The 19,908-nt window shown below is 48.8% G+C and overlaps 1 pseudogene; it reads right to left on the reverse strand.

Moving 5' to 3' along the window:
- Positions 1–1,799: 1,799 nt before the first annotated feature.
- Positions 1,800–6,760, reverse strand: LOC144582709 (CMRF35-like molecule 2 pseudogene; annotated as a pseudogene).
- Between the last annotated feature and the right edge of the window lie 13,148 nt (positions 6,761–19,908).

The raw sequence follows: 19,908 nt of genomic DNA on the forward strand, positions 1-19,908 counted from the left end.
CATCTATAAACCAATGTATGTTAAAAATGGTGAAAACGGGATAAAGTCTGCAGTCTAGTTAACCATTGTAACTAGATCGTAGCAATGTATTGTACAATTGTAACAATGCCAGTTTCCTGGTTTTAGTATTGTCCTACAGTTATGTAATATGTCACCATTGAAAGACACTAGATGAAGGATTCATAGGACTCTGTGTATTATATTTGCAGTGTTAAGCCTATAATTATTTCAAAATAAAAGTTTCAAACATTTTAAACCTCCAGGGGCTCCCTGTGGTCTCCTGGACACAATTAAAACTCCTTAGTCTACCTTGAATCCCTTTCATAATTAGGCTCCAGCCCCATACCTCAATCCTCTCCCACATGCACTCTGCACACATGGTAGTGTGGCTCCTGAATGTCCTGGTATGCAGCATGCTTTATGACCCCTCCCTACCATTGCCTGGGACAATCATCCTCCAGTCTTCTGCCTTATTTTTTTTTTTAATAAATTAAGCCCCCAATTTTCCTTATCCACTTGGCCTCATGGGAGTGTCTCACTTCTGTGCCCCCACAGAGCACTGTACAGACCGCTGATGCAGATTCTAACGCACTGCATTGCTATTGTTAGTCTACATCTTAATCTTCCCTTCTAAAGGAGTAGGAACTCTGCAGAGTTTAAGTCCTTATCTGTAATGCCCAGAACAATGCACCACAGACAAATAATAAAAGTTTATTAAATGAATGAGTAAATAAAAGGAAAAAGGAAAGGAAGAATAGATGAAAAAACGGAGTAAGAAGAATGGAAAATTCAAAGCATAAAGAAGCCACTGTTTCTTTCTCCTGCACCTGCTGTCTACCCTTTCTTAACTCTTCCCTTCTGGCTTCTGCTCTCATTGCTCTGTTGATCTGCTCTTCTGAACTTGATTAGTGACCTTATAAAAGTTCAATAGCCTCCTCACAATTCTGGCCCTCATCCATCCCTCTAGCTCTGCTCTCCTCCTTGAAACATTCATGGTCCTTGACTTCTCATCTCCCATCTGTTTGTTTCTGCTCCAGTACCTTGTTCAATGTCTCTTCCTCTTACCCTTTGTCTTTAAATGCAGGTGCCAGGATGGTTCTGTCCTTGGTCCTGAACTCTTCCCTCCATGCTTTCACTTCTTCCTGAGGTCCAATTAATCTCTCTACACACGTTCCTCTCAGCCCTCAACACTCTGCTAACCCAGATCTCTATCTATCTGCTAGACCTCTATGCCTGACAATTCCAAAGACACAGAAAACTAAGCTCTGCCTCAACCAAGCTGGTTTCTGACTTTCCTACTTTTGTCAGTGATGCCCCATTCCCCTGGTTTTTCAGGCTTGAGACTCCAGACTCCCAGACTCTTCCTTTCAGACTTTGCTACACATCTACTAGGTAAGTCCTCCTAAAGCACAACTGCAATCCCATCTTGATCTGCTCAAATCCATCCCACGGTAGCCTCATGTGGAGTCCCAGGAGGAGGAGGGCCAGGAGAAGCCTAAAGGAAGATGGCTCAGCCTGTGGCCCAGGAAGCCTCATAGAGACCATAAGAGGGTGCTCTGAGCACCCTTCACATGGACACTCTTCTTTTGTTTTATATATATGTATTTTTTATTGCATTTTAGGTTCTGGGGTACATGTAAAGAACATGCAGGATTGTTGCATAGGTACATACATGGCAATGTGGTTTGCTGCCTCCATCCCCATCACTTATATCTGGCATTTCTCCCCATGTTATCCCTCCCCAACTCCCTACCCCCCACTCTCCCTCCCCAAACCCCCCCCGACAGACATCAGTGTGTGATGCTCCCCTCCCTGTGTCCATGTGTTCTCGTTGTTCACGTGGACACTCTTAAAGGCCACTGTAAGCCACCACTAGGGAGGGGTAAGTTGTCACTCAGCTCCTCCTAGGGACTTCACGTGACCAGACTATTGACATAGTCTACACCCTCATTGCCACTGGACCCCCAGCTCATGATCTCAGGTCTCAGGTCAGTTGCACCACTAAAGCAGTTGTCATGGAGGCTCAGGCCTTCACCAGGTGCCCACACAGGCTCAATGTGATCCGACAAGCAGCCTTCGACCTCTGCTGCTGGAGATTCATTAATGGACATGATGCAAGCCCCACCCTGGGGAGGGGCAGAGGCACATAAACAGATGGACTAACTTCAACCAGAAATGGCCCTGGTAAGGAGCCCTAGCAGGTGCAATGGGAGCACAGGGGAGAAGCCTGATCCACCCGCAGGCCAGCAGGAAGGAGGGAAACATGAGTGGCACCTAGCATAGGCGAATGCCGGACCACAGGATGTTTTTGGGAAGTGAGAGACATGAGCGTGGTGACAGAGTCTGAGTCTAAGGACAAGAGATGGTGTGGGTAGCTAAGGGGCAGGGGGCAGGGGAATTTGGTTCAAGGGGGATGGGGAAGCAGAGAACCACAGGACAAGGAGCCAGCCCCAGGAGGACCACCCTTGGACGGGATGGAAAACCTGCCAGCCTGAAAGGGAAAGGGGAAGAATGAGTTTAAATTGCATGAAAGGCAGACGTACAGGAGAGTGATATTGGAAACTCTGAGCTTCTACTGGCAGCCACAGGCACCATTTTCTCACTTTTTTTTCCCAGCAGCACTAGAGCAGGTGGATTTTAGACAGGATGACCAACTTGTCCTAGGACTTTTCTAACCTTAGCACTGAAAATTCCACATTCAGGGAACCCCTTAGTCCTGGGAAAACTGGGATAATTAGTGACCTTAATTTTAGGATTGGCCAGGCATGGTGGCTCACACCTGTAATCCCAGCATTTTGGGAGGCCAAGTCAGGTGGATCACCTGAGGTCAAGAGTTCAAGACCAGCCTGACCAACATGGAGAAACCTCATCTCTACTAAGAATACAAAATTAGCCAGGTGTGGTGGTGCATGCCTATAATCCCAGCTACTTCGGAGGCTGAGGCAGGAGAATCACTTGAACCTGGGAGGCAGAGGTTGTGTTGAGCTGAAATCATGCCATCGCACTCCAGCCTGGGCAACAAGAATGAAACTCCATTTCAAAAAAAGAAATTAGGATTGATCCAGTGATGAGGGTTTTGTCAGGTAGATAAGGAAATGGAATATGGGAATTATGGGTGCTGGCAAGAGAAGAAAATTTCTGGCTGAGCTTGGTGTCTCACACCTATAGTCCCAGCACTTTGGGAGGCCAAGGCAGGTGGATTGCTTGAGCCCAGGACTTTGAGACCTGTCTCGGCAACATGGCAAGACCCTGTCCCTACTAAAAAATACAAAATTAGCCAGGCGTGATAGTGCATACCTGTGATTCCAGCTACTCAGGAGGCTGAGATGGGAGGATCGCTTGAGCCCAGCAGGTGGAGGTTGCAGTGAGCCGAGATCACTCTACTACACTCCAGCCTGGGCAACAGAATGAGACCATGTCTTAAAAAAAGAGAGAAAAAAGAAAATGTGAACTACTGCACGGGGTTCAAAGTAGCCTAGGAAGGAAGCGAGGTCAGAACAGGAGTGATGGGAGGAATAAATTGGGAGAATGGAGGGGATTGAAGGTCACTGTGAGGCTGAGAATAGGGATAGTGGCATGAGGATGGGGAAGAGCTGATCAAGGAAAAGTCGTTAGAAAATAGAACGTCTGAGTCTATGACTGGGTAGCGACAGGTTGGATGATGACAAGCTCTGAGACATTTCCATGGGGAGTGATTCTGAAGAGAGTGGAAAATAAAGGACACCAAGGTCGAGAATGTCAAGGAACCCAAGGCAAGACTGCCAAGTTATTCATTAAGATCTGCCAAGAGAATGGCAGAGGTTGGAGTGGAGATGCTGGCAGGTCCCACTGAATGAGGGGGAGCAGCCTGGAAGCTGATGGACAGCCTTGTTGAGCACAGGTAGAGGCTGGGTGTGGTCATCTGGCGCAGCATGTAAAGGAAGCAGGTGGATAGTCATCAGGTGGAAGTGGTGATGGGAGCAGGAAGCATCGGGACACAGTTCCGTGGCCCTAGAGCACATGGGGATAAGAGAAAAAGTAGCTTCCACTCAAGAAGCTACTAAACAAGAAAGTCTTCCTTCCGGCCTCGGTGGCTCATGCTTGTAATCCCAGCACTTTGGGAGGCTGAGGCAGGCGAATCACCTGAGGTCGGGAGTTTGAGACCAGCCTGACCAACATGGAGAAACCCCTATCTCTACTAAAAATACAAAATGAGCCAGACATGGTGGCGCATGCCTGTAATCCCAGCTACTCAGGAGGCTGAGGCAGGAGAATCGCTTGAACCCGGGAGGTGGAGGTTGGGGTGAGCTGAGATCACACCATTGCACTCCAGCCTGGGCAACAAGTGCAAAACTCTGTCTCTAAATAAATAAATAAGTAAAAGAAGGTCTTCCCAAGCAAGACAACACGGTAGGCGGATGCTCTGTGAGGAGGCTGCTCATGTATGGGAGTGTGTCTTCTTTGGAAAGGGCTTCCCAAAGGGCATGGTGGAAACAGTTCTGGCTCAGCATGAAGAGCCTTCTCTATGCCAGGTAATGGGGTGAGGCCTGAGCCCTGTGGGAGTGACAGAGCCTGAGCTTGGCACCCCCCCAGCCCACTCAAGGCTGAAGGATCAGCCACCTCTCTCCCTGCCCATGCCATAGGCATCTCCCAACACCACTGAGACTGATGACAGGAGACTCGCAGACACACTTCAGTGTGCTGTCTACCCTCGTTCCCCGGTCCAGTCATACCCCAAAGCCCTGCTGCCGGAGCAAGGGGCGCTCTTACCTGGGGAAACATAACACTAACCGGGGTCGAGGGATCATGTGACCATGAATCCAGGATCCACGCTGTCTGAATTTTGCACTAGTAAGATCCAGCATCATCTTCACTGAGGCTCTGCATGGTCACAGTGAGGCCGAGAGCCTCCAGGCAGTCTCTAATGGACACATGGCCATTCCTCTGCAGGACCTCTCCTCCCTTGGTCTCCACAATGCTCTCACATGACATGTCGTTCTCTCCTCAGAACCAATATGTTTTATGTTCCTTGTACATGCTCTCATACTGACACCACACACTCAGAGAGACCCCCGCTGTGCCGCTTACAGAGCTGGGGCCCCTCAGAGACAAACAGCCTGGAAAACACAAGTTCAAGTCCCAGGTCTCCATCCAGATGTTCCCATCAGCAGGCTTCTGTTTGAAGTTGGAGGGGAAGGTTGCCAGGGAGACTTGAGTGTTTCCTGAAATGGGGACCTGGAGGAATACCTGAGCTTAGGATATAAGCCAAAGAGTCCCTGTAGGAGCAGAAGCCTGTCCCCTGTGAGAGCAGAAACACCAAGTCACAGCATAGGGACCCCAGCACTTGGAAACCAAAGTTGGGGGTAGGAGCAGAGAGGAGCTGGTCATCTCACCTCATCCTGGGCCCTGCAGCCTCCTCCAGGCACAAGATTTGATCATGTACAAGATCACTTCCCTTTGGAGTGAGACCCATGTATTCTGCAGTCTTCTGCAACTCAGACCTATTCTTTAGAAGTACAACTGTGGGCTGGGCACAGTGGCTCACACCTGTAATCCAAGCACTCTGGGAGGCTGAGGCAGAGGCGGATCACCTAAGTTCAGGAGTTTGAGAACAGCCTGGCTAACATGGTGAAACCCCGTTTCTACTAAAATACAAAAATTAGCTAGGCATAGTGGCAGGCGCCTCTCATCTCAGCTACCTGGGAGGCTGAAGCAGGAGAATCACCATCCCAGGAGGCGGAGGTTGCAGTGAGCTGAGATCACACCATTGCACTCCAGCCTGGGCAGCAAGAGTGAGACTCTGTCTCAAAAAAAAAAAAAAAGTACAACTTGTGGTTTCCTCCACTCTCAGAGTGTTCCTGTGGGAGGAAAAATAAATCTCCGGCTTTGATCTTAACCATCCTCCAGGAAGAACCAGCATGGCACTGGGAAGAGGGGTTGTGTCCAAAGGAAGCCCTGATAAGCTTCTTTACATGGATTTGGGACACAAGATGACTCCCCCTCTTAATAGTCCCCAGGTCTTGGGTGTCAGAGGTCACCATGCATTCAGAAGAAAGAGGGAGGCTGCTTTCTATAACTGAGTGAGGTGATTTAGGTCCTGGGGGCACAGTGGTGTTTAGAATCTGGGAGGCAAAGTGTGAGAATTTGATACGGAAGAAAGGCTGTAGGTAGGCAGAAGTTATGGGATGTGGTGCTCAGCAGAGCCCCCCCAGTCTTGAGCAAGTGTTGAAAAACTTACAAGATGCTTTGTTTGAAAAACTTACAAGATGCTTTGCTTGAGTGTATGTGTACATGCACGTGGGTGTGGGTGTGTGGGTGTGAGAGAGAGGGAGAGAAAGAGAACAGTGATGAGGCTGAGCTTTGCACCCCCCAGAGTAACCTGAGTTAGCAATAAGGGGATGAACGTGCACAAGGGCCATCAAAGCTGAAGCCTTTGGAATGAGCAGAAATAGTGAAATAGCCCTGGGCATCTGCGGGTCCTATGACTCTCTGGGCTCCTGAGCTAATTACATCTAGATCTGAAGTGATTGAGAGTGTGGAGGAGTCCCTGACTTCTGGCTTTCATTCATTTCCCTTCCCTCCTCTCACCATCTGCCTTTCCTCCCCACTCCGTCCCCAGCTGGCTTTGTCTGTTATATGCCTTGGCAGATGTGTGAGCTGCCACCATGCATGCCTTCCTCACCCCACTACCCATGCTTGGCCCGAGACAACCTCACTGTCACTATCTCTTCCCACCCTCCGGGCCCCTTCCACACTCAGCAGCACCTGTCGCCCCCACCCTGACCCCTTCCCAGCCCTACCCCAACCCCTGCTCCACATCTGTGTTCTCCTGCTCTGTGCCGCCTTGACCACAGCCAAGTGGCTCCTAACCCCACACCTTCTGAGGGCTACCCATTTCTCTAATTCTCTAATTGCCCTAATTCTTATGAGAACCTTCCTTACCCTGGACACTGTACCCTTGGGAATCTTCCCATTCCCAAATCCCTGCTCCACACCTAGTTTCTCCCCCAAGAACCTGTTGCCCGGCAGCTGCACACCCCTCCTGAGATTGGAGAGCCGGTTCTCACCTCCTCCCTTCTTCCTCCCTTCCACCCTCCCACAGCCCCCTCCTAGAGGTGGCATATCCCAGCAGCACCTCCTCCCAGGTTCTGGACAGAATTCAGGACTGCATTTCCCTCAGTGGGAACTTTACAGGGTACAAAGGTCTTGTCACAGCCAAGAGCCTGGCTGTGGAGGCAAACCCTGCCTGTGCTCCTTCCTAAAGGGATTCTTCCTGGAGAGCTTGGAGTGCTTCTTCTGCCGGGATCAGAGCGAGACCCTTCAGAGCTGAATGTGTCCTCGAATTCCTGCCACTCCAATCAAGAAGATGCCAGCAGCAGACGGGAAGTCAGACTCAAGAGAATCTTTAAGTCTTCAGTTACATAAGAGCTGCCCTGGCCTTCTGCCCGGGCCTCCAGAAAGAAGCTTTCTCCTCTGGAATCTGTCCTCCACTCTCCTGATTACAAGCTGGGTTTCTTCAGCCCTGCTAGGGAGCAAATGGTTTGCTCTTCCTCTCTCTCTCTCTCTCTCTCTCTCTCTCTCTCTCTCTCTCTCTCTCTCTCTCTCTCTCTCTCTCTCACACACACACACACACACACACACACACACATACACGGAGAGCACAGCTAAGGGAGAAAACTACCGGATTATTTTGTTCCTTCCAGGGTGCAGTGCTACTTACTTTTAGCTCCCTGTGGACTGAGCTGTTTCCTTCCCAGGTCTCTGTTGGGTAAACCTCCAGGTTTAGGGATCTTTCTGGTTCACAAACTCTGATTTTTCAAGCCATTCTAAGTCAAGCAAACATCAGTCCTTTGCAGAGGCAGAATCTCATTCTGAAAAGCCTAAAGGTGCTACGAGGAACCCCAAACCAATCCGAAAGGTCACCCTAGAAAAGCAAGAGCCTTCTGCATTCGTGATGGCTATTTCTCTCCAGTAGGCAACCTTCTCAGTGAAATGAAACCAAGTCCGATTTATCTTCTGAAAGACAAAAGATGCTTCTTAAAATGTGGAAGTCGCTTTTAAAGACTTACATTTCAGAGGTGGGACAAGAGTGTGGATAAAGGTACTAGCTAAAGCTCAGCAAGCAAAGCCACCTCCAACATGGAGGGGAAGCAAGGTAACTTGCAGAGGGAGAGCCTGGAGAGGTGAGCTTAAAGAAAAAGATAAAGGCCAAGGCAGGTGGAACACTTGAGGTGAGACCGGCCTGGCCAACACGGTGAAACCCCATCTCTACTGAAAATACCAAAATTAGCCAGGTGTGGTGGCACATGCCTGTAATCCCAGCTACTCAGGAGACCGAGGCATGAAAATTGCTTGAACCCAGGAGGCAGAGTTTGCAGTGAGCCGAGATCACACCACTGCACTCCAGCCTGGGTGAAGGAGCAAGACTCCTTCTCATAAAGAAGAAGAAAGAAGGAAGAAAGGAAGGAAGGTAGGAAGGAAGGAAGGAAGGAAGGAAGGAAGGAAGGAAGGAAGGAAGGAAGGAAGGAAGGAAGGGAAGGAAAAAGAAAAAAAGAGAAAGAAAGAAAAGGAAGAAAGAAAGAAAGAAGAAAGAAAAGGAAGAAAGAAAGAAAGAAGAAAGAAAGAAAGAAGAAAGAAAGAAAGAAAGAAAGAAAGAAAGAAAGAAAGAAAGAAAGAAAGAAAGAAAGAAAGAAGGAAGGAAGGAAAGAAAGAAAGATGAGATGGGGTGTGGCTTACTAAATCACAGACCCTCAGATGTAGAACATGGCTTACGGCTGCCTAGCCCAATTTTCTACTTAATGCAAAAAGATAACAACAGCAATTTTCATGCAAAATATTGGCAAATGACACCAAATTACTGTTGTTTGAAAGAAGAACGAGGATTGCATTGGGAAGAAGTGGGTAGATCTACATTGTTGATAACATTCTAGGTCATGGATTGGCCGGTGAGCTCACAGATGTTTGTTAAATTACATATAATTAAAATAAAAGAGGGTCTTGGATGGGCCAGTGAAGAAAGAGTGTTCCATGAACCATGATCCAATCCTGGGCGCCTGAAGTTAAGGAAAAAGATCGTTATGCTAATTCCAAGGCACTTTCTTCTGTCCGGCTGGAGGGTTACCCGAATGCAAGATGAGCAGGTCTCAAGGAAATCCAGCAAGTTCCTGGAAATGATGGATGGAATCATATAAATGTGTAGGTGCATGTTTTTGAAATGTGTACTTGCTGGTTGCTGGAGGTTAATGGGAACTAGTAAATATTGGAGAGCCATCCGTTCAGAATGGAAATACCAGATGATGTGCAGAGAGGTCAGCTGTTTTGCGACAATTACTAGGTTGGCCTTATTCTTGACACCATCATAGCCAATGGAAGGAGCTCTGTGGAGGACACAGATCTGGACGTTGTTTCCAGCTTGTCTACTTAGTTCTTGTGTTATAGGCTATCCCTACATCCTCTTATTTATAAAGTGGAGTCAATGCTATTTGCCCTGCCCAGGTCACAAAATTGCTCAGAGGGTTAAATTCTATCATCTGTTTGGAAGTGTTCGTAGGTGATAAAATGCATAATAAATAGAATTCTAGTTTTGCTCTTATTTTATTTTTTACTTCTTCTGGTAGAAATGGGGTCTTGCCCTGTTGCCCAAGCTGGTCTCAAACTCCTGGGCTCAAGCAATCCTCCTACCTTGACCTCCCAGAGCACTGGGATTACAGGCCTGAGCCACCTCACTCAGCCAATGTTTGCTTATTTTGTATTTGAATTTGCTTCCTTCCTCTTTGTCATTTCCCCTTCATGCTGGAATTGTTGCCCAAATGCAGTGGTGTGATCTCGACTCACTGCAACCTTCGTCTCCCAGATTCAAGCAATCTTCCTGCTTCAGCCTCCCTAGTAGCTGGGACAACAGGCATGCACCACTACACCCAGCTAATTTTTGTATTTTTAGACAAGGTTTTACCATGTTGGCCAGGCTGGTCTCAAACTCCTGACCTCAGGTGATCCACCCACATTGACCTCGCAAAGTGCTAGGATTACAGGCATGAGCCATCATGCCTGGCCCATTAATTCTTTCTCACAAGCCATTTCAACCCCTTTAAACTAAGCTTTGTCAAAACAGAACTATTGTTATTTTTGAACTCTCCATGGTCTTTAATATCCTCATACTTAGACATAAGCTATTCCTTTCCCACTCAGTCAACTCATTCATCCTTCAAGATGGACCTCCAGTGAAGCCTCTATGACATCTCCCACCCTTCTAAGAGCAAAGTGAGGGGTCCCTGTTGCATACTGTCATCCCCACATGAATGGGTCTCTAAGATAGCAACTTCCACATTGTATTGTAGTTAGTTGACTCCCTCAGTTCAGATGTTACTTGTAATTATAGCACCCAGAACAGTCCTGGCACATATCTGGTGCTAGTAAGTGTTTGTAGGGTCTGTGGATGAATTATTGGATGTACAGAAGGACCCACAGGAGAATGAATTAATGTATCTTTCCCTTTTCTGTGGACACTTCATCTCTGCCTTGAACCCAGGACAGCTCTTCTGGGTCCCGGAGGTTGCAGTGAGTCAAGATCACACTCTTGCACTCCAGCCTGGGCAACCAGAGTGAGACTCTGTCTCACGAAAAAAAAAGGAAATAAAGAGATCTTAAACGATCTAGGATCTGGGTAGATAGTGCTGTCACAAGCAGCCCCAACATCTCAAGTGGTTTAACGCAATAAAGGTTTAGTTCTCAGTCAGAGCATAACAAAGGAAAGTCAGGCAGATCTCTAGGTGGCAACTGGAGGACCAGGACCCTTCCATCCATGCCATCAGCTTCATGCTGGTTTCTATGGTCACCATGGGGCACGTGCACAGGTGTCTAAGGTCAGGCCCAGAGTGGGGCAGTCAACTTTTACCATATGCAGGGGACCAGGACACTGTGGTAGGACATCACAGAAACAATGCGAGGCGCTTGTGTGCCTGGCCCTTAAAACCATCCCATGTACTTAACGTTTCCAGGAAGACGAAGTAGCCAGACTTTTCCCTATCCCTCCCACCAAGTAGAACCAAGTCCTGACCTTGCATATAAAACAAGCATGAAGGCCGGGTGTGGTGGCGCACACCTATAATCCCAGCACTTTGAAAGGCCAAGTCGGGTGGATCACCTGAGGTCAGGGGTTCGAGACCAGCCTGCTCAACAGGGCAAAACTCTGTCTCTACTAAAAATACAAAAATTAGCCAGGCAGGCATGGTGGTGAGCACCTGTAATCCCAGCTACTCGGGAGGCTGAGGAAGGGGAATTGCTTGAACCCAGGAGGAAGAGGTTGCAGTGAGCTGAGATCGTGCCATTGCACTCCAGCCTGGGTGACAGAGTGAGACTCCATCTTGAAAAATAAAAAATAAAAATAGAACAAGAATGAGAAGGGACTGACAGGTGGACAGAGAGGACGCTGACTGAGGGTCAGTGGAACAGTGTGCCAATGAGTTATCTGGGTTTTCTCTTCCTTCATGTATCCCAGACTTGGGAGGCAGCCCCGAGGGAGAGGAGGCTGCCAGTACAGAAACAGTAACAGGCACAGAAAAACAACAAAAGGTGTCCCTCTCCCTCTAGAAAAAGAACAACAGCAACATGGAAGTAGCAGCCTAGCAACACAGAAGCAACACAGAAGACTTAGGCAATTATTTCTCTGCCCTGCAGAACACCCCAGAAGAAAGGATGGCCACCACCCAGGCCAGCAAAGGCAGAGTGGGGGCTTAGCCGTCCACCTCCACCCGGCTATGACCAGGCACCCAATCCCCCTGCCAGGTGCTGTCAGGGAAGGCTGGGTAGGGAACCTGGAATTCCACCCCCACTCAGCAATGAGAAGCCCAACTCCCTCCCGCTGGGGTGGCCTCGCTGGGGGAGTGGTGAGAAAGAAAAGAACTTTTTATCTGAGGAATGCAAGCCCCTTTAAATGAACAGACTCAGAGGCATTCAGATGTGACAGCAGTCACGTCTCACTCCCCGCTTGAGCTAAACTGTCTATTGAAGCCACCTGCAACGCAGGTCCTAGACTCACGGACACCACGTAGCCATGAACACCATAAACACCAGGGACTGAACACCATAACTCACACCCGAGCTCAACAATGCACAGCCAGGCACCAACCGATGTGATTTCTGTGAATTAGTGAGAATTCCCATCGGATGACTCCAGATCAGCCCGTCCTTTCTCCCTTTTGCCTTTCAAAACTTGCTTGTAGGCTGGGTGCAGCGGCTGATGTCTGTAATCCCAGCTACTCCGGAGGCTAAGGAGAATCGCTTGAACCTGGGAGGCGGAGGTTGCAGCAAGCCGAGTTTGCGCCAGCACACTCCAGCCTGGGCAATAGAGCCAGACTCAGTCTTGGAAACAAACAAACAAAAAACAAACAAAAAAAATGCTGCTTGTAACAAAGGCCAAGCAGAGCACTCCCAAAGGCCACTTGGAAGTGCATCCCCGACAGCTGTCCTCACTTCACTCAAGTTAACTTTTTAAAACTGTGTTTTGTGGTTCAGCTTCTTCCCGTAGTTCTTTTGACCCCTCCTGGCCAGGGGCACATCAGCAGAGGTCCAGTGAAAGCCGGAATTCACGTCTTCCCCCACTGGGGTCCACAAAGCCCCCCTTGCAAGCCCCTCTAAAGGCTGGACTACACCATCCTTCTGTGCATTCCCACGGTCCCTTGTGCGTTCCCACCGGGAGACCAGGTTCTTGTAATCACCAACATCCTTGTCTGGGACCCACACTGCAGCCAGCAGGGCTGTGCCTTATTCATTCTGCTGCCTCCAGTACCCACTGCTTAGGGGCCCTTGGTAAGCATGTTCTGAAAGAAGAAAGAGAGGGTTGGGGGAGAACAGCCTGGAAATGGTAAAGAGATCAAGCCTGGTGCGGGGGCTCATGCCTGTAATCCCAACACTTTAGAAGGCCGAGGCGGGCGGATCACTTGAGGTCAGGAGTTTGAGACCAGCCCAGCCAAAATGGAGAAATCCCATCTCTACTAAAAAAAAAATGCAAAAAGTAGCCAGGTGTGGTGGCATGTACCTGTAGTCCCAACTACCCAGGAGGCTGAGGCAGGAAAATTGCTTGAACCCGGAAGGCAAAGGTGGTGGTGAGGCGAGATCATACCAGTGCACTCCAGCTTGGTCGAGAGTAAGATTTTGTCTAAAAAAAAATAAGTAAAATCAGTGTATACGTAGCTGCATTTCTTACACAACACCTCACATTCATTTAAAGAAATGAGACACCCCCCGCCCCCACCTTGCTTTCAGGAAGCAAGGACAGGAAAGCTAAATCACTGCATGCCATCACCGGGGAGTGTGCAGGTGACAGCCGTGGTGCTTCCAATGCAGAGGCCAAGGGATAGGGACACTTGGAAAATCCCACGTCAGACCTGACCTGTGGCCAAATGGAGCACTGCCTTCTCCAAACACAGGTGGGTCTTGAATGGCAGCCGCTGGTCTTCATTTTGTTTTGTTTTGTTTTTTGTTTGTTTGACTGTTTTTAGATGGAGTCTTGCTCTGTCACCTAGGCTGAAACACAGTGGTGTGACCTCTGCTCACCGCAACCTCAGTCTCCCAGGTTCAAGTGATTCTCCTGCCTCAGCCTCCTGAGTAGCTGGGATTACAGGCTCCCGCCACCAGCCCAGCCAATTTTTTTGTGTTTTTAGTAAAGATGGGGTTTCACCATGTTGGTCAGGCTGGACTTGAACTCCTGACCTCAGGTGATCCACCCACCTCGGCCTCCCAAAGTGTGTGAGCCACCAGGCCCACCCTGACAACCACTGGATTTAAGCAGGGTAGACCTAGTTCACCTCAAGTGTCCTGTGAGAGACCACAGTCTATGCTGAGAGAGAGGAAGTGCCTGTAGGCCCAACATCAAGTCCCTCGGTCAGGAATTCCTTCTGACCTGCTCTTGTTAGACAGCCTTTCCTCCACAATTAGGTGAGAGAAACTTGCCTTCTCGTGAGAGAAGACCAACATTATCATTAGACCTCCCCATGGAGGTCTCTCCCCAAGGAGAAAGAGAGAAAGGTCAGAATGCTCCTTTCCCCTGCTGGATCAAGGCTCTAAGACAGGCTGACGGCAGAAATCCTCTGTCATTTCTGTCCCTCTCTCAGTCACCAGGGGAGTGTGACCCATTCTGGGGCTCCAGACACTACTATCACAGAAGATTTGCTCTTTCTGGCAGGCAGCAAAAACGATGAGGCCAGTGTGGTCCAAACTGAGGGTGGCAACCTGGTTGTGAGTCTTAAGCAGATTTTTTTTCTTACAAGTAAGAGACCAGTGGAATCTCAGGATTCCCAAACTCACTATGCCAAAGGGAAAGTGAAGCTTGGGAACTGGGCTACCAATATGGTCTTCCTTTTGTTCCCAAACAGATGGCTGCAATAGCACGACCCTGTGCCACGGCCTCATTTCCTGCTCTCCCGCTCTTCACATATTTACTTTGTCTTGAGTCAAATGTCCATTTACTGAGCAGCACACAAGACATCATTGACTTTTCCCTCCACTTCCTCTTTCCACGTGTAAAATGCAGATTTACCAAAGCTAATCAGAGCCTCAGGAGAATGATCATTTGCTTCACTGCCTCCCCTCCCTCCGTTTTTTTTCCCCCTCTTGCTTTCCCTTTCCCCTTCAAAGACAGAAGTTCCTGCTCTGCTCGGGCACAGTGGCTCATGCCTGTAATCCCAGCACTTTGGGAGGCCAAAGTGGGCAGATCACCTGAGGTCAGGAGTTCGAGAGCAGCCTGGCCAACATGGTGAAACCCCATCTCTACTAAAAATACAAGAAAAATTACCCGGGCACGGTGGTATGTGCCTGGCTGGTATGGTGCCGGGAGGTGGAGATCACAGTGAGCCAAGATCTCACCACTGCACTCCAGTCTGGGTGACAGAGCAGGACTCTGTCTCAAAAAAAAAAAAAGACCAAAGTTCTCAAAACCTCCTTTGGAAAAAGCACACATTACAGACACTCCTGTGATGTGTGTTTTTTCCTGGACAACCTCAGCTAAACAAACATCTAATGCATTAAGACCTGCCTCAGTCACGTTTTAGTCTACAACACGGTATGTCAGGATCAATTAGAACACATCTCAGGTCATAATGATAAATACTGAGACTTTTTTTTCTGTATGTGCATAGAATTATTGCAGCGTAACTAAATTTCTTGCTGTGAGTCATGGTCAAAAATATTAAAAGTTATGACATGGGCCAGGCAAGGTGACTCACGCCTGTAATCCAAGAGCTTTGGGAGGCCGAGGCGAGTGGATCACCTGAGGTCAGGAGTTTGAGACCAGCCTGACTGACATGCTGGTCTCTACTAAAAATACAAATTAGCAGGGCGTGGTGTCCACACCCGTAATCCCACTGTAATCCCAGCTACTCAGGAGGCTGAGGCACAAGAGTCGCTTTAACCCAGGAGGTGGAGGTTGCAGTGAGCCAAGAGCACACTACCATGCTCCAGCCTGGGTAACAGAGTGAGACTTCATGTAAAAAAAAAAAAAAAAAAAGCTGTGACATTGATCATGTGTGAGCATTGACTTCAATCAGGAGTAAAGAACAGGGGGAACTCTCCCACTGTCCTCTGTCTCTTAGTGCCCAGAATCTCCATCGAGCACATTCTGGCCCAGAAGACAGAGGGGGCCCTGCAGTGGCCCACCCTATCTTGGTCCATTCATCCTGCTGTAACTAAAATACTACAAACTGAGCTGCTTAAGCAGTCATTTATTTCTCACAGTTGTAGATGCTGAACACCCAAGGCTGGGGTGCCAGCCTGGTCAGGCTCTGGCAAAGGCCTCTTCTGGGTTGCAGACGACTGCCTTCTCTTTACATCTTCACATGGCAGAGAGAGAGGTCTACAGAGCTCTCTGGGGTCTCTTTTATGGGGGCACTTATCCCATTTATGAGGGCTCCACTTTCAAGACCTAATCACTTCCCAAACCCCTAATACCATCAGCTTTGTGGTTAGGATTTCAACATATGAATCTTCAGTGGGGGGCTAAGAGGGACACAGACTTTCAGTCCATTGCCCATAGAACAGGCAGATAACTCCAGCGTTTCTTCATCAGTGAAATGAACTTGGCAATATGCAAGCGCAGTGCCTATTAGAAATGTGAAACAAGAAGGTTTTTGTGGCTATGATCAAAACCGTCTGCTCATATCAGCCCATTTGTGGGTTTTGTTTCTTTTTTTAATATTCAATTGCAGCAGAGAGCAGGCTGAAAAAGGAGTGCTGGCATCAGGAGCTGGCGGCATTGGAAGCAACTGTGCAGAGGGACGAAAGGCCTAAAGTGAGCCACTGCCTGAGCCTCGAGCGCCAGTGCCCCCGCCCTGCCATGCCCATGACTCCTGCATCTGCCTCCGAGACACACCCTGGGCAGCTGACTCACTTGCCTTCATTCATGCAAATGACTTCCCCATGGGTCTCATTCTTCATTTGCTTCTCTTCCCTTTATTTCAGGCTGCTAAGGGGTACAACATCGATGGTGCTAAGCAGAGCCTAGAATAGGGGAGCATCTCCTCTGCACCAGAACTGCACAGTTTTTTCTAGGATTTATTATCACGATTCCTGCCTCTCACCAGGATCCTTCCTCTGGAATGTTCACTGGCTCCAGGGACTTTTGGCAAGAAAGTGACAAACTTACTTCCAAAGTGGTCAACACTTTTGAAACCTGTCAACATCCAAGCCTGCTGAATGGCACAAGTGGATGCCTGATAACCCCAAATGAGCCCCCCCCGTTTACACCATACAGATTTGGTTTTACCGTGGGTCTTAGCTGATCCTCCTTGTGTGGGAAATTTGATCATTTCTGTCCCTGAAATACCCAGAGTCTGGACATCGGTGTTATTAGCTGGTCAACAACTCCACTTTCAGCTCCAGCACTGTAACAGGTCCTGCCTCTCAAATTATAAAATACTTCCACATTCTTTCTACTTAGTGAACCCATTCTCAGTGGCATAGCCCAGAACCTCCATTTGCTTCCAGAAAGGCTCTCTGTATTTCCTCAGTCTGGTGTTCTTACTTGGGAAAAGAGCGACATTTTTTTTTTGAGATGGAGTTTCGCTCTGTCACCCAGACAGGAGTGCAATGGTGCAATCTTGGCTCATTGCAACCCCTGCCCCCCAGGTTCAAGTGATTCTCCTGCCTTAGCCTCGTGAGTAACTGAGACTACAGGCATATGCCATCATGCCTGGCTAATTTTTTTTTTTTTTTTTTTTTAGGTAGAGTTTCGCTCTTGTTGCCCAAGTTGGAGTGCAATGTCACAGTCTTGGCTCACTGCAACCTCCACCTCCTGGTTCAAGTGATTCTCCTGCCTCAGCCTCCTGAGTAGCTGGGATTACAGGTGTGCACCATCATGCCTAGCTAATTTTTTGTATTTTTAGTAGAAATGGGGTTTCACCATGTTGGGACGGCTGGTCTCAAACTCTTGACCTCAGGTGATCCACCTGCCTCAGCCTCCCAAAGTGCTGGGATTACAGGTGTGAACTGCCACTCCCAGGCTGAAAAGAGAGACTTTGAAATTCGAAAACGTTCCTGCAATCTCATACCGCTAAGATCCACGTCATTTGCTGTGAGCTTCTCTGTGACCATCACAGACATGCTTCTTTCAGGGTTTTCTCTGATAGACACTCACTGCTCTTGGCCTCTAGATCTCTTCCTGAGTGCAGACAACTGGGAACACATCTGCCGACAAAGGCCTGTGTGGCAGCTCTTGTCCCTCCCCTATTATGTCTCACACTGGCCCTGCATGGTCAGTGAATGTCCTGGGATCCAAGTATCCTCCGTCTTTCAGCCAGTCAGAGAGAAATAGCCTGCAACAGACAGCTCACGACCCTGTATTTTGCACATATGGTGGAGGGGCATGGGGGTGGTATGGATTTACGACACCTTAAAGGCTTTGAAAGATTCTTCGTCGGCCAGGCGTGCAACCTCCACCTCCTGGGTTCCAACAGTTCTCGTGCCTCAGCCTCCCTAGTAGCTGGGATTACAGGCACTCACCACCACGCCCAGCTAATTTTTGTATTTTTAGTAGAGATTGGGTTTCACCATTTTGGCCAGGCTGGTCTCAAACTCCTGACCTCAGGTGATCCACCCACCTCAGTCTCCCAAAGTGCTGGGATTCCAAGCGTGAGCCACCGCACCTGACTCAGACCCTGCATTTCTTTCCCCACTGGGTTTCATTTGCGCACTCTGCTGCCACGTACGGAGGCACTACTACATGTCAGTCCTACTTTGTCTTTGCAGCTGCAGGCCTCCTGCTGAGCAAGACTTCTCGTGGCCCTAGAGGGGCTCCCCACTACACCCTGGGTTGCCTGTGTGCCCTCTGGCCTACCAGGCCTGGCATGGTGGCTTTCCTTGGGCCTCTGGTTATCAGCAGAGACCACCTACCCATCTGGGGCTGGAGCTTGAAACTCTAATCATCCCTGATTCCCTTGCCCTCTCCCCAGTGCACCCCAGCCCCACCCACTTCCCCTTCCCCAGCCACCAGGCCTGCTGCTCCTCATGCTCCCACCAGCCTCCCCTGCCGCTCCATGCCCCCGCCCCAGACCCAGGATGTCAAAAAGGGGCAGAAGTGTAACCATGTCTCTTTGCTCTCTCTGCCTCACTTGGGGAGCCTCTGTGGACTGGTCAGCTTCCATGTTTCTTACTACTCCCTTGTGTCTCTCTTTTCTACACTTCAGTTTCGTTTGTTTTCCCATTGCATCAACATTTAAAAGTACAGCTGTTCAGAAAAAGCAGAAGCTGGAGACAGGAAAATCACTAATAACAACAGAAACTTTGTGGCTTTAATTCCCATAATAATTAGCATCACCAGGCACCCAGTTTCTCAAGAGCCCACAACTTCCAAAAATGGACAAGTTAGTCACATTTTTATTTATCATTGTGTCTTCAAATGTACTAATCCAGCAGATTTATCTAACAGAACTGGAAGTTGGGTATTCAGAAGGCAAATATTACCCAGAAATTGCTGACACCGCCCTCATACGTTACATTAATATTAATTGGGCAGTCATTTAATGAGCATCTACTAAGTAAAGGCACTGTGGATACAAAGAAGAGGGAGAGACCGTGACTCCATCAGGATCCTGGGAATGGGCCAATGGCAGGCTGAGGTGGTAAAACAGGATAATCTAATGAAGGGGGAAATTTACAAAGGGGAAGGAAAGAGTTAAGTGAAATCAGCAAGAGATAGAGAAAAAAAAACCAGGACTAGCAACAGCAGGAGGGCCAAACACCTCTAAGTCTAACACAGGGAGTGGTGTCAGGAATGACTGGAACCCACAGGAACTGTAGGACGGACACGCCGCAGGGGCTATGGCTCTCAGAAGAGGAAAACAGACATTCCAGCCAGGCAGGGTGGCACCTGGGCAGGAGACATTCTCACCTTCCCTTCTTCCTGCCTTCCTTTCTCCTGCTGGTGTCGCCCATCACCATTCCTCGAAAGGAAAATAAATCTTGGGACCCCAAGCTCACTAAGCCAAAGGGAGAAGTCAACCTGGGAGCTGGGTCCTGCAAACCTGCCTCCCGTTTTGGTTCCTAAATGAGATGGCTACAAGAATGAAAGGCTGCAAACCTCCCTGACACCGCGGCCCTTACTAAGATCTTTACCCTAAAGTGTTTCTGCTAAATTTCACCATGGCAATGTAAACTGAGAGCTTATCTTCACGGGTGCCAGACACAGGACAGAACTAAAGTCATCCCTCAGCCCACCTGAGACAAACGCGTATCTGATTGTTTCCTCTGCCTTGCTGCTTCCCTTATCTCAGCTAAAAATGCAGGTTCACTGAGCCAGGCAAAGGCATGAATGGCTATCTTCCCGGACTTCCCTCTCGCAAGAAAATTGTGTATTTGTCGATATCCTGCCTTTTCCCCTTTAAATGTTGAACCCCCCCCCCCCAAATCATCTTCAGAGAAAGCTATAGACCTGTCTCCCAG

The sequence above is a fragment of the Callithrix jacchus genome, chromosome 5, assembly GCF_049354715.1.
Source record: "Callithrix jacchus isolate 240 chromosome 5, calJac240_pri, whole genome shotgun sequence".
Lineage (NCBI taxonomy): Eukaryota > Metazoa > Chordata > Mammalia > Primates > Cebidae > Callithrix > Callithrix jacchus.